At 33.0% G+C, this 15,598-nt stretch overlaps 1 protein-coding gene and 1 long non-coding RNA gene across 3 annotated transcripts in view; both read right to left on the reverse strand.

The window, feature by feature from the left end:
- Positions 1 to 15,598, reverse strand: part of LOC138900687 (uncharacterized mitochondrial protein AtMg00810-like) — a 65,686-nt gene that overhangs the window by 10,373 nt on the left and 39,715 nt on the right. The window lies entirely within an intron of this gene.
- Positions 4,630 to 15,569, reverse strand: LOC104085617 (uncharacterized). The gene is made up of 2 exons (XR_683891.3): positions 15,018 to 15,569; positions 4,630 to 5,082 (listed from the first exon to the last, which is right to left on the reverse strand). It is a non-coding gene; the product is annotated as an uncharacterized lncRNA (long non-coding RNA).

Consider the following 15,598-nt stretch of genomic DNA (forward strand, 5'->3'; position numbering starts at 1 on the left):
AAAATGGCATGATTCATTAATTTTCCTACAACTCGCACAACAAAGTATTAAAATAAGTTATTATAAACTTGTTGAAATATAACAAATAAAAGTTATAAAGAGATTTAGAGATACAAAAGAAATAAAACATACCTTTGGAAATTAGAACTTAGAACTAAATAGACTAACATATATTCAAGAGTCACTATTCAAAAGTTTTAAATAATTAGCTATTCAAATTAAGTTACTCAAATGACCACCAAAAAGTCTTACAGAAATTGTAAGTTAACAAGTTCATAGACAAAAAATAAGTACATAGCATACACATTTAAACTACGCTAGACTTGTCACTTGAAACATTGTGCATGAGTACATTCTATTCAAAGGTCATCTTCCTCAATCTCTTCAATGTCAACTTCTTGCAAATCTTGAACTTCCTCTTCAAAGAAGACTCCTTCTAGTTGAGGTTCGTCTATTGACAATTCAACTAGATCATTGATACTTTCATCAATATTAAAATAATCCCCACCTAAAACAACACCAAAATAAATTTAGAAGATTGTGAAAGGAACTTATCATGCTAAAGAAATTACTCAAGAAATATCAAATCATGGATATGTATATATACGGATATACCTAAATTCTAATATTTGCTTGGACCACTTGTATACTTTTCCTTTCTTCGAGAGAGCAAGCGAAGATTATAATGGATAAAAACTAAATCTTCGGCTCTAGAAGTAGCTAGCTTGTTTCTCTTGATGCTATGAATCAATGAAAAAGTACTCCAATTTCTCTCACAACAAGATGAAGAAGTTGGCTGGGAAAGCAATTTGTAAGCCAGATTTTGTAAAAGTGGAGCATTTACACCATGGTTAGCCCACCAAGATAAAGGCTCCTCATACCCCATAGCATCAATTACATGAGGCTCACCAAAAATAACCATTCCCACAACAAAATACCCCATACTCCAAAGAAGCTTTCTTTAAATCATTCGGATCCTTGAAATATCTTTAAAAGCATTTGAGCCTATTTTGTGAAATCTCTATATCTTCATTAGGAGCAAGTCTTCTTAACTCGTTGCTTTAACCTTTAAGCCATGACTCATGATAATATTTCGGAACCAATGAATGTACCATGCAATGCAATAGAGTATTACTCTTATTCCACCTTGCCACAAGAATTCCTTGAATTGTAGCAAAAAAATTCGATTGGCCGGTAATAAGATCTTTTCCCTTATGCTCAAATACAATCACCTTCACCTTTTCAATCATTGTATCCCACATGTCGTAAATAAGGTGCAATTTTGGACAATCAAGGTCATCACTTCTAAGCATGGATACAATTGGCTCTGTACACCTCAACAAGTATTCAATAATATCCCACCATTCATCATCCATCACAAGAGATTTTATTTCGCGCGCTTTAGCTTCAATTACTTTATCTTCTTTATAATTCTTCCATTCGTCATCCATCACCATTTTTCCAATGACGATTTAACTCTATGAATACGAGAAGTCATAATAATATGGGAAACAAATCTTGTTTTCGCAACTTTCAACAAAGATAACTCCGAATACTTTTGAAAAATGGCAAGCGCCATGTCGTGATTCACCACAAAATTCTTTAAACTACTCACTTGACCAATCAACTTTAATATCCATTCGTAATTTTTAAAGTGAGTTGATTTTTTTGAAGGTTGACACATACTTTTTAAAGCAAGATTCAAACAATGAACAACACATGGTGTCCAAAATATGTGCGGAAAAGTTTGCTCAACAATAGAACTGGCAAGCTTCATATTACCTACATTATCAGTGATAACTTGGACAACATTCTTTGCATCGACATCTTCTATGGCTTTAATAAATAACTTAGCAATATATTCACCATCCTTAATAATCCCACTTGAATTGATTGATTTTAAGAATATTGGTCTGCCACTAGATGCTCCCATTATATTTATCAATGGTCGCCTTTTAATATCTGACCATCCATCCGAACAAATCGATAATCCTTTTCTTTTTCATGTATCTTTAATAGGTTGTAGTTTTCTATTAATATGAGCCTTTTCTTGGGACAAAAGAGTTGTTCTTAACCTATTAAAAGTTGGCGGAACATAACCAGGCAAAGAATTTGCTGCCAAAAACTCCGCATATTTTTTATAGTAAGGAAAAGTTGCAAGGTTAAATGATAAACCTGATGCGTAGAACATACGAGCCGCCAACTTGTCAGCAATATTTCTGTTACAAATGTTAAAAGATTTCTCTAGTGCTCCACCATTTGAACCTTTTCTTTTTTTCAGTTGTGATAAGTCTGAGCCTTCCGGTAGAGATATATAATCTGCCTTTTTTCTTGCATTCAGTTGTACGTCAGTTTTTTTCTTTTCAGCTTCTTCGTTCTCCATCTTCAATGTTGCACATACTTCATGAGTAATCTATTTGCATATAGCAATGCCATGACCAGAGATCTTTAGAAGATGCGCTTTAACTTTAGAATATGAACCAGTAACTTGTTTATTGCAAAAATTACAAGACCACACTTTGTTTCAACCTCCATTAGGAGGAACTGAAAGAACTTTAACATGATTCCATAAGGGTTTGTCATCAAAATATAATGCAACACTTTTTGTTGGTCTTGAAATGCCTTTTCCTTTTTGTTTCACAGCTGTTGATGAAGCCATTTTAAGGGATATTGGGTGAAGAAAAATTCTAAAAATTTTCGGCTATGGATTCAAAGAAAGTCGAGATGAAGCAGAGAGAGTGAGAATGGCTTGTTTGTCTATGTTCTTGGACAAGAAAATTCATTCAATGAGAAAAAAGATATTCTGATGGGGAGATGGGTAGTTTACGATGACAATAGACTTATTGCACAAATAATTCATTAAATAAACAAAAAGGTATTATGATGGGTGGAGTTTATGATGATAATTCACTTTTTGGACAAGATAATTCACGTCACTTTTCATGGGATAGTAAAATATTGCATTAAATGATGTTTGTACCATTTAGTTTTATCATTTTAATTTGGAAATATTTTTAATTTTAATAGAAATATAATTATTAATCAAACTCCAAACCCTAAACTCCAAAACTAAAACCTCAAACCCAAAATTATATAACCTTAAACATTATTTAATTACATATGATATTGTGTATATTTTATTATTGATTAAATTAGTCGATTAATGTGATTTGTCTAAAAGCTATATAACCTTAATCGTGAATAATTAATTATATTTCAAGTATTTCAATAGATCAATATTAATTAGCTCGATATTCTAGAACTTGTATTGATAGAAAGAATCAAACAATCTAACAAGATGGGATCCCTAATATGATAGTGGATATATCTTGTTATCGGTCAAATTAGTCAAACAAAGTCAATCGTTATTTCCAATCAAATATATATTTAGATTTCAAGTATTTCGATAGTTCATAACTTGTATTGATAGGAAGACTCAAATGATCTAACAAAAAGAGTTTTCTACTCTAGTCGATTAATGTGATTTGTCTGAAAGATATATAACCTTAATCATGAATAATTAATTATATTTCAAGTATTTTAATTGCTCAATATTAATTAGCTCGATATTCTAGAACTTGTATTGATAGAAAGAATCAAACAATCTAACAAGACGGGATCCCTAAAATAATAGTGGATATATCTTGTTATCGGTCAAATTAGTCAGACAAAGTCAATCGTTATTTCCAATCAAACATATATTTAGATTTCAAGTATTTCGATAGTTCATAACTTGTATTGATAGGAAGACTCAAATGATCTAACAAGAAGAGTTTCCTATTATAGTCGATTAATGTGATTTGTCTGAAAGCTATATAAACTTAATCATGAATAATTAATTATATTTTAAGCATTTTAATAGCTCAATATTAATTGTATAAATTAAGTGTTATTAAGTTCTCTCATTCTTTGTTTATTTTCTAAAATTCGCTAATATTCTTCTTTGTCATATTTCTAAAGTATTTCGATATTCTAGAACTTGTATTGATAGAAAGAATCAAACAATCTAACAAAAGGGATCCCTAATACGATGGTGGATATATCTTGTTATCGGTCAAATTAGTGAGATAAAGTCAATTGTTATTTCCAATCAAACATCTATTTAGATTTCAAGTATTTCGATAGTTCATAACTTGTATTTGATAGGAAGAATCAAATGATCTAACAAGAAGAGTTCCCTAGTCAATTAATGTGATTTGTTTGAAAGCTATATAACACTAACCATGAATAATTAATTATATTTCAAGTATTTCGATAACTCAATATTAATATGTGGTGCTAATCAAATATAATATAAGAATATTCTTTTTTGTCATTTTTTAAAATTATTTTAGCTCATTCTCAAATCATATAATTTATAATTAGTCTTAAAATATGTGTCACAACATAGCATATAGTGGAGAACTAAAGGGTCAATTCTATTATGTACAATTTATAAATTTTCATGATCTTCGCGAGAACGTAATTTGTCAAAAAATTTACATGCTAATAATTAATTTAGAAATTATCCCCCGTTTCTTTGAGAAATAAAATATTTATAAATAGTATAATTAGGTAAATTAATAAAATTTGTTTATTTAGAGCATATACTTATTTAATATATATGAAGTTTACTCAGATAAAAATATGTGTCTTTAAAGCATATACAATTATATTTAGTTTACAATTAAATAATTATTTATTATTTTGATTAAAACTATAACTATTTTTGGTACAATTAAAACTGTAATTTTTATAAACAAAAAACTATTGAAGACATAATATATGTAATGTCTATCTCGGCAGAATATTAGCAAACATATCAACTAGTAATAAAGTAGTCAATTCCTAATTAGTTTAAAGTCTTCTTTTTCCTTATTCTCTGCATTCCTGTCTTCTTCTTTGTCTGGTCTAAGTCTTCTTCTTCCTTATTCTCTGCATCGCTGTCTTCTTCTTCTTCCCCAACAAAATATTTTCCATGTTTCTATTTTTTTCCAGTAGAACAAGACCCGGGCCTTCCAAATAAGCCTCAGTCTAGTAGTCCACCACCCATCTTCAACTTCTCTGCCCTAAAAAAACATTATAACTCTCGATTTCAGAAACCTGCAGCATGAACAAGAAGATTGATCAAGACAAAAAGTTTCAAAAGGACTAGTATAAATTACTACATAGCAGTGTAATGGAAGGTATTTCGTTTCCCATCTCTTCCCATCATTTCATTTGACCGGATCCGACCCAGATCCCACACCCATACCCGTGTCAGTGTCGACACGGATATGGCACCCAAATTGCCGAGTCCGAGTAACTTAGGCTCAAAGATTATATGCAGTAGATAGGAGTTGATGACTCATTCACTTATCTAATCATCATATTGAATTCAATAGGTTCTTACTACTATTTGGTGGCCAATTCTTGTCTGCTTACAACTAGGTAGTATATTTTAGTGGAGTATGATAACTATAAAGAACGACTCTTCCTAAGGATGTGGTGCATAGGATAGGGTTGCTCCTTTCTTAACCAGAGGCCTGGGGTTTGAGCCTTGGGTACGAAAAAATCCTTAGTAGGGAGCGCTTCCCCCCGAATGAGGCCTTACCCGGCGCGAATCCGAATATAGTCGGGCTTCAATGCGGGTACTAGACACCGAATGGAAAATCAAAAAAAATAAAATAAAGAACGACTCTTCTTAAATATCTAAGGCATGAAATGCACCTACACCAATAATTTGAGTCTTTTCAAGTACTTATCTCCCTAGAGATTGCACATGAAGGCTCTAACTTCTCCACTTATTATTTTGAAAACTACTCTCTGTTTCAACATTTAGTTTGGCAGAATTGTCCTTGGAGAGTTGGAGTGGTAGTCCATTTACCTTGCATCTATAAAGTAAAAATTAGACATGGGGAAGGTGTAGGCATCTCAGTAAATAAAGAGCTCAAAAGCACATCACATTAGTAGGCCCAAACAGGAGATTTACAGCTTTGTAACACAATTTCTTAATTTTTTTCCCTCCAATATCATCACATAATGGCTAATGCGTACTTGTAACTTGTAAGTAACAAATAGTCAAATACTACTCCATGCGTCCAGGGACGGCTCAATATATTTGGTGGCCTAAAGCGAAACTTTAAAAGGAGGCCTTAAATATTTTGTTTAAAAATACTTCATATATAACTTTATTTGAAGATTATTTTTCTAACATTTTGAGATGCAAAATCATTAATTATTAGTCAGTTTTGTCTAATCTTTCTTGAGTCATTTTTTATTTTAGATAATATTTTATCAATTTTAATTTTGAAAACGTTTTTCATCTAAGGAACTGTTAATATTATTCTATAAGCAATATAGGTATTTGACAAAGAATTTAATTTTCTATCTGATTAAGTATATCAATTAAATCAATCTACTATTTTTTTAGCACTTTTAATGTAAAAGATAAGTCTAAGCCAACAATACCCGAATGATTATTTTGTTTTAAGGAATATTCAAGGTTTAAATAAAAATAATAAAAGCTAAAATAATAGAACCTGATCTAGATGTTGATAATTCACTGCTTCAATTTGCTTATTGCGCTTTCGGAATGAACAAAAAAGAATATGCAATACATTTTACTACACACCTTGACAAAATAATAATTTTCCTTGAAGAAAGGGGAAAAGGAGTAAAGTAAACTTTGTTTTGTGAGAAAAAAATAAATGGAGAAGCAGAATTTGGGTTATATATCCTACTGAGTAAGTCAAATGTAATCCAAAATAAAGTCTACATTGACACACTAAGGTAAATGTAACGACCCAATTGGTCGTTTTGACTGTTAGAACCTTGTTCTCGTAAATAGGACTCTCCGTATGTGCTTTTAATGATTTATGACTTGCAGGGATGGTTGGTTCGGGACTTGGAAGTGTTCGGATTGAAATCGGAACACTTGGTTCCTTAAGTTGGCCTTAAAGCGCTAAGTTTGACTTCGGTCAATATTTTGAGAAAACGATCCCAGAATCGGGATTTGACGGTTCCAATAGCTCCGTATGGTAATTTTGGACTTAGGAGCGTGTTCAGAATTTTATTTGGAAGTTCGTGGTTAAATTAGGTTTGAAATGGCTAAAATGATAATTTAATTTTGGAAGTTTGACCGGGGAGTTGACTTTTTGATATCAGGGTCGGAATCCAGTTTCAAAATTTTTATAGATCCGTTATATCATTTATGACTTGTGTGCAAAATTTGAGGTCAATCGGACTTGATTTGATAGGTTTCGGTACCTAATGTAGAAGTTGGAAATTTTAAGTTTCATTAAACTTGAATTTGAGGATGATTCGTAGTTTTAGCGTTGTTTTGTGTGATTTGAAGGTTCGACTAAGTTCGTATGATGTATTGGGACTTGTTGGTATAATTGGTTGAGATCCCGAGGGGCTCGGGTGAGTTTCGGACGACTAACGGATCACTTTTGGCCTTTGGGAGACTGCTGATAGTTGCTGGTATTTTTCTTCTGATTTCCTTATACGCGATCGTGTAAGTTGGTCTGTGATCGCATAGGGTAATTTGGGCAGAGGTGAATTTGTTCTACGCGATCGCTTGAATGGAGTTGCGATCACGTAGGCTTAATTTGGGCTCGTGGAAATTTGTTCTATACGATCGCGTGGGCACGTCCGCGATCGCGTGTCGTTGTTTGCGATCGCGTAGGGGAAATTGGGGAGGATCTGGGCCACGCACTTAATGCTTCGCGATCGCGTAGGTTTGCGGAGTCAGTGCTTCGCGATCGCGTGGGACTTTATGCGATCGCGTAAGATTATCTTTTAGGAAGTAAAATTTGTGATACGCGATCGCGTGAGGAAGTTCGCGATCACGTAGAAGGAATCACTAGGCAGAGAGTTTAAGTTCTAAAAATAAGACTTTTTAACGATTTGGAGCTCGAATTTGGACTATTTTTGGGAGATTTTCAGAGAAAATAATGGGGTAAGTATTCTTATCTCAATATTAGTTAAATTACCCGAATCCATCATTGTTTTTTATCATTAATTGGTGAATTGAGTTGGAAAAAGTTTGAAAACCCTCTTGGATAGATTTGAAGGCCTAATTGTTATCGGAATTTAGAAATTTTGGTATGGGTAGACTCGTGGTTGAGTGGGCGTTCATATTTCGTAACTTTTGCCGAATTTTCGAGAAGTGGGCCCCACACACGATTTTAAATTAATTTCGGACATTTATTAAAAAATATTGTATTTTCTTATAGAATTTATTTCTATAATTTTTAGTGATCATATCGATTTATTTTGGCTAGATTCGAGCCAGACAGAGTTGGATAATAGTGAAAAAGGCCTTCTAGTGGGTTAAATTGAAGCAAGTCTCTTGTATAATCTTGTGAAGGGAAAATTACTCCATAGGTAATTAAAGTAATAATTGTTACTAATTGTGGGGGCTACGTATGCACGAGGTGACGAGAGTCCGTGCGTAGCTACTATCAATGCTAAAGTCCGGGTAGTTTTGGACTCAAAGCATGAATTACTTATGTAAATTGTATTCTTTGTTTAATATATATATATATATATATATATATATATATATATATATATATATATATATATATATATATATATTGTGAATTGTTAGATAAATATATTAAAGGATGAAAATCTCATATGCTTGATTTTCTGTTTAAATTAATTAATTGTTAAAAAAAAATTGTTCATTCCTCTCGAATTGATCTTATAATAAATATACTCTCCTTCCGGAGGTACATAAGAAAATGTCCTCCTTTCTTGTGGAGCGGGCCGAACGCCTCGGGATAAATGCATCTATGGATCGTGTCGCACGTCCCTCGGCAGTGTACACGACACTCTGGATCGGGCCGAACGACCTCGGCAAAAATCGTGCTTAATAATAATAATTACGCGATACTTTGATAGTTCATTTCAGCTTGTGAAGCTAATTGAAATTTAGAAATTATTGGAATTTAAAGAATTTATTTATCTCTGCTTGTTAAGGAAATTATTGTTATTTCTGTAAATGGGGCTAATTGATAAATTAAAAATTTATTGGAATTGAATGAATTTAACTAATATATTGAAAATTATTGCATTTGAAGGAATTTAATTATTTCTGCTGGTTAAAGAAAATCATTGTAAATTCTATAAATCATGTTGATCTAGATATTGCTATTTTTATTTCATTTATTATTATTGACTCTTAGTGAGTGTCAGAGTCGGCCATCTCGTATCTACCTCTTCGAGATTAAGCTTGATACTTACTGGGTACACGTTGTTTTTCGTACTCATGCTGCACTTGCTGTACATTTTATTGTGCATGTACATATATATCCAGCGACCTTGTAGGCGCAGAGGTGTGGTTACAAATGTGGGGACTTAGGTGAGCTGCATTCTATATTACGATCCGCAGCCAACAGAGTCTCCTTCAAAGATATTATATTTTTCTGTCTAATTTATATTCTGGACAGATGCTGTATTTTAAATTTTAATTCCCTAGTAAATGCTCATGCACTTGTAATATCGGGTTTTGGGAATGGTTGTGAGTTGTTTAAAAATTTAGTTGCTAAAAATATTCATCATTTACTCTATGAGTTTTATTTTTATTATTTCATTGAAGAAATTTTGATTTTAAATCCATTAAAATGGGTAATTAAGCTAAGTATGTATTGTTGGCTTACCTGACAGCGGTGTCCGGCGCCATCACGACCTTTAATGGATTTTGGGTCGTGACAGTAAATGTGTTGATTTTATTACCTAATTACCTCATAATTCACCTCATTTATATACCCACAAATTGTCTTTCCTTTTTTTTTAATCAAAATTTAATTTAATATTTGTTTTTTTAACAACAACAACAACAATAGGAATAGAAGTAAGACCGGTAAATCATATCAATAATTGAAGTCAATCCAACATTCATAAATCTTCAAATAATTTCTGTTGCGGCGTGCAACCCACTCCACCAATATAAACATAGAATAAAATCCGTTGCGGCGTGCAACCCGATCCAACAATATAATCTTTCAATTTAATTCCGTTGCGGCGTACAACCGGATCCAACATTATAAACTTTCAATAAATCTGTTGCGGCGTGCAACCCGCTCCAACAATATAATTAAACAACTCTTAAATATAAAAATACTCCAATAAATATCACATTTAATAAGAAATTATTAGGCAACAAAGCATACAATTATTATGATTTATTTAGGAAACAAGTAGTGACAAATAACAATTAATTATGAAAATCAGGGAGAAAATAGGCAATTTAATAATTAATGTGCTAAATGTCAAGTAGCAATTAAGACACATAATTCAAATAAGCATGTAGCAATTCTAGCATGAATTCAAGACATAATATTGGACAAGGAATATGAGAGAAATAATTAATTCATGATTTAAAATAATTTATGACTTTAGATAAATATGCAAACAATCAATTTGACGGCGTATAGGCACTCGTCACCTCGCCTATACGTCATTACACATGAAATTCACTTAACAAATAATTCAAGTGTTCTATTTCCTCAAGTCAAGGTTAACCATGACACATACCTTGTTCCGCAATTTCAAATGATCACTCGACCACAACTTTTCCGTTCGAATTATTCTCCAAACCAATCAAATCTAGCAAATTATTTACTAGCAATTCAATTTGAGCTTTAGAAATTATTCACAATCCGAAAGAGATTTAATTTAAATCATTTTCGGAAAAGTCAACCAAAAGTCAATGTGGGACCCACTTTTCGGGGCCTAACAAAAAATTATGAAATCCGAACACCCGTTCCGATACGAGTTCAATCATAATAAAATTATCGAATTCCGACATCGGATTGCCCTTCGAATCCTAAAATTATAGTTTATGAAGTTCCTATAATTTTTCCCAAATTTTCATCTCAAAATGCAAATTGAATGATGAAAATAATAATATATTCATATATATTAACCAAATCCGAGTTAGAATCACTTACCCCGATGAATTTCTTGAAAAAACCCCAAAAAACGTCACAAACCGAGCTCCCAAAGTCCAAATGTGAAATAATATCCTAACCCGAGCTCCCAAAGTCCAAATGCGAAATAATATCCTAACCCTCGGTTATATAGTACATAATCTGACCTCTCATTGTGCTGACCACACATTTTCTTATGCGGCCAACAATCCTGGGTTCTGCGGCCGCGATCCAAATTGTACGGTCGCACTTCAATAGTGGCCGCACTACTAGGCTTCAGTAAATTGGCCATAACTTTCTCTACAAATGTCTAAATAATCAATGGTAAACTTTTCTGGAAACTAGATTCAAAAGGCTACAACTTTCGTTTTTAAATCATCTCTAAATTCCTTATAGATTAATATATGAGCCTTCGAAGTCAGACCATCGAACCTGCAGAACCCCCTAAAGTGTGGCCGCGAGAAGAATTGTGCGGTCCGCACTTTTCCTTTGCCTCGGCACTCAAAAATGTGCCCCCGCAATTCCAAAAGTTCCAGAACAACATCAGAGTGCCGAAATGTCCGGACTCGTTCAAACCTCACCCCGAAACTCACCGAGCTACTAGGGATCCCGTTCAAATATACCAAGACGTCCCGTAACATAATACGAACATACTCGGGGTTTCAAATCACGTCAAACAATATCGAAATTATAATTCACACCTCGATTCAGACTTATGAGTTTATGAAATTTTCAATTCTATAACTCACGCCGAAACATGACAATTCAATCCTGAATAATCTCAAATTCTGCAGGTAAGTTCCAAATGACATATTGGAGCTATTCCAACTCTCGGAATCTCAATCCGAGTCCGATATCGATAAAGTCAAATTCACGGTCAAACTTTAGAAATTTTTAGCCTTTAGATTTTTAGTTTCCGTTAAATGGCGATAATTTGATCTAGGGACCTCCGAATTCGATTTCGGGCATACGCCCAAGTCCCAAATTATGATACGGACCTACCCAACTGTCAAAATACTGATCCGGGTTCATTTTCTCAAAACGTTGACCGAAGTCAACTCAGTTGAGTTTTAAAGCTCTATTTCACATTTTGATCAATTTTTCACATAAAAATTTTCCGGAAAAATTTACGGACTGCGCACGCAAGTCGAGGAATACCGAAAGGTGATATTTGAGGTTTTAGAACAAAGAAATAATTATTAAATTTAAATATGACCTATCGGGTCATCACAAAAGGAGACTAGGGAGTGGAGATACTATGTCTAAAATAAAATCAACTAGGGAGTAGAGACTCTATGTTGGAAAAGAAGACTAGGTTGAAAAGGAGACTTAGGAGTGGAGACCCTATGTTGGAAAAGTTGGGAGTGGAGACCCTATATTGGAAAAGAAGACTAGGGAGTGAATACCCTACGTCTAAAATAAAATCAACTAGGGAGTGGAGACCCTATGTTGGAAAAGAAGACTAGGGAGTGGGGACCATATGTCTAAAATAAAAATCAACTAGGGAGTGGAGACCCTATATTGGAAAAGGAGACTAGGAAGTGGAGTCCCAATGTCTAAAATAAAATCAACTAGGGAGTGAAGACCCTATATTGGAAAACGATACTAGGGAATTGTGTACCATATGCTAAAACGAATCAAGAAGGTTTTTAGGTTTTTGTTTTTTTTGTTTTTTTTAGAAAAATCATTTTCAATTTTTTTTCCTTTTTGAGAAAATTATTTTTTTAAAACAAATTACCCCAACGCTTATTTTCTGAGGGCATGAACAAATAACCTTTTTTTGAAAACCATACTTCTTTTTTTTTTATTTTAATTATCGTAGGAAAAAAATCATCAGACTAGGTTTTAATATTTTATTATCTTAGGAGAAAGATTCATCAGACTAATATTTCTATCCTGGAAGAAAATTCATCAGACTAGATTTTTTTATCTTAGAAGAAAAATTTATCAGACTAAGACTTCGATCCTAGGAGAAAGTTCATCAAACTATGTCTTTTTTTTTTGTTATCTTAAGAGAAAGATTCATCACACTAAGATTTCTATCCTTGGAGAAAATTTATCACACAATATTTTCTTATCTTAGGAGAAAGATTAATCAAACTAAGATTTCTTATCCTAGGAGAAAATTCATCAGACTAGGTTTTATTTATCTTCGGAGAAAGATTCATGAGACTAAAATATTTTCTAATTTTTTTTTTCAATCTTAGGAGAAAGATTCATCAGACTAAGACGTTTATCCTAGGAGAAAGATTCATTAGACTAGGTTTTGTTTTTGTTATCTTAGGAGAAAGATTCACCATACTAAGATTTCGATTATATGATGCAAATAAAGCGAACCTACTAAGGATATCTGGCATGAGGTTTGTTCTTTTAGGTTTAGATTCTAGTGGAGAAGGTATCTAGACTGGCTTACACGGGCGGACAACTCAAGCCGAGGAGGGTCAGCGTACCGGCAGTATTGCTTTCTGGCTTAGCTGGTGGTGCACCCCGCCTAAAACATGTGTGACTGAAATTCTTCACCGGGTGACAAGCACCTCGGCTATCTCAAAGAAAGCGGGCTATGTCAAGCAAATGCCCAATTTTAATTTCAAGAAGACTCAAAGAGGGTGCGTGAGAAAATAATTTATATGTACAATTCAACAATATCAAAGCGGTAAAAAGTAGACAAGTAGCACATTAAGACCAAATAAATCACAGTATATACAAAATTAATAAAGCAAAATAAAAGTAAACATTTACAAGATCGAATTCTGGTTATCCCCAACAGAGTCGCCACAGCTGTCACAACCTTTTTTACCCCAAAAGATATGTGTGTTATGGATTGTGGGTTAAAGAGTTTTTTTAATTAAAGTGACAAACTTAAATATAGATTATTTTATTTACAGAGTCGTCACTTGGAATTGATTTTTGGATGTTCCAAGTCACCTTTTATTTGAATCCTTGTTCAAAAGAAGATTTGACACTTTTCATGTTGGTCTGCGAAAATAAAGTCCGGGCAAGGAATTATGTTGACCGGAGAGAATGTGTAAGGTATTCTCCGAGTCCCGTGGTTCTAGCACGGTCGTTTTATTGACTACAACTTGGCTTGAGTTAATTTTTGATAAACTGTGATTTATTGATTTCTATGTTTTATCTATCCGCTTTTAATTATTAACATATGGAATTGTCTTTGAAATGAATCACGTGTGTGAATTCGTTTTGTTTATTGTGCCAAAATCATGTCATGCATACGTTTACACAATTAATAGCATTTTATTATATTAAGATTGTGTTGGCCAAAATTGCGCGAACACATACTTCGATTTTAATGTTGAAAATCACAATTATACCATGCGAACGTATACATAATCACAATAAATAAATTAAAAGCGCGCCTAAAACACTCTCGGTGTTCATTATTCTTCCTAAATTTTGAGATTATTGTAAGGCCAAGAATTTATGGAAATTATTGAAAATGGGTCTGGCAGATGATTTATTTTAGCCAAAAAATCTTAAAAGTCTGGTTTTCTATTTTATTCAAAGAAAAAAAAAATCCCATTGCCCAATATCAAATTAACTTACAACGACTTTTCTATTTAATTACAGTAAAATGTTCTCACTAAGCCTTCGTTAAACAATATCAACTCAAAACACACTATCAGATCCAAACAACGATTCAAAATCATGCTTCCTCAATATTTCATCAAACATATTTACTATATAAAAATCTTTCGTTCTTTAATAGCTCAAATCTCATAACTTATCAAAGTTTAAAAGCAACTAAGAATCTAAGGATATTTTTTGCAATTCTAAATTCATCACTGTCATCAAACTTATTCTTTAACATTGCTAATTCATTATAATATCTATGAGCCCACGAAAAGGAATTAAACTAGTTATTCATGCTCATAAAAAAAAGATATTAAAACTTTCACATGTACAAACAGAAACCGATTTTATGCATTTAACGATGAATAAGGTAGAATTTTATATCTCTTGTTCTCTAGATTCAGCAAACAAAACAAATATCCAACATTCATTTTTTGGGAGATTTAAGCAACAAACAGTTGAAAGCTTTTAGCTAGACCAATCAAAATAAAGTATCAATTAAATTAGTAAAAGAAAAAGAAAAAGTACCTTTGTATAGATAGATCTCAACTCGAATTACAGCAGCTTATCGATTCTAAACGAAATATTTGCTGACAACTTCAACCGGAACCAACGATTGGAACCTCGTACAACATGAGAGACCAAAATCGGGACTTTGCTGCATTTTGGAACTTTTTTAGGGGGGGGGGGAGGGGGGTGTTTGAATTGGAATTTGAAGCTATTTTAAAGGTATTTTAATGGAGGTGGGGGGGGTATTTGAATTGGAATTTGAAGCTATTTTAAAGGTATTTTAATGGAGGTTTTGTGATAGTTTCATGGCTGAAATCTTTTTTGTCTTCCTCTGTGGAGATGAAAGCTAAAACAAAGAAGAAGGCAGTCCCTCTTTTTTTGTCTCTGCTTTTTCTTTTTTTTACTCCTATTTTCCTGTGCCGTCCCCCTCTTTCCTACTCCCATTTTAGACTTTCCTCCTCCTTTATTTTATTTTTCTCCTCCCCTTTTTGACTTTTTGTTGTATGTATTTGGGGTGGAGATGAAGCTCCTTTTTTGTGAGTATTTGTGTGTATTGGTGGAGGGATTATGTGAGGGAAGTGCATGGAAAAAGTGAGTGT

This window comes from Nicotiana tomentosiformis, chromosome 11, assembly GCF_000390325.3.
Source record: "Nicotiana tomentosiformis chromosome 11, ASM39032v3, whole genome shotgun sequence".
In the NCBI taxonomy this organism is placed as follows: Eukaryota; Viridiplantae; Streptophyta; class Magnoliopsida; order Solanales; family Solanaceae; genus Nicotiana; species Nicotiana tomentosiformis.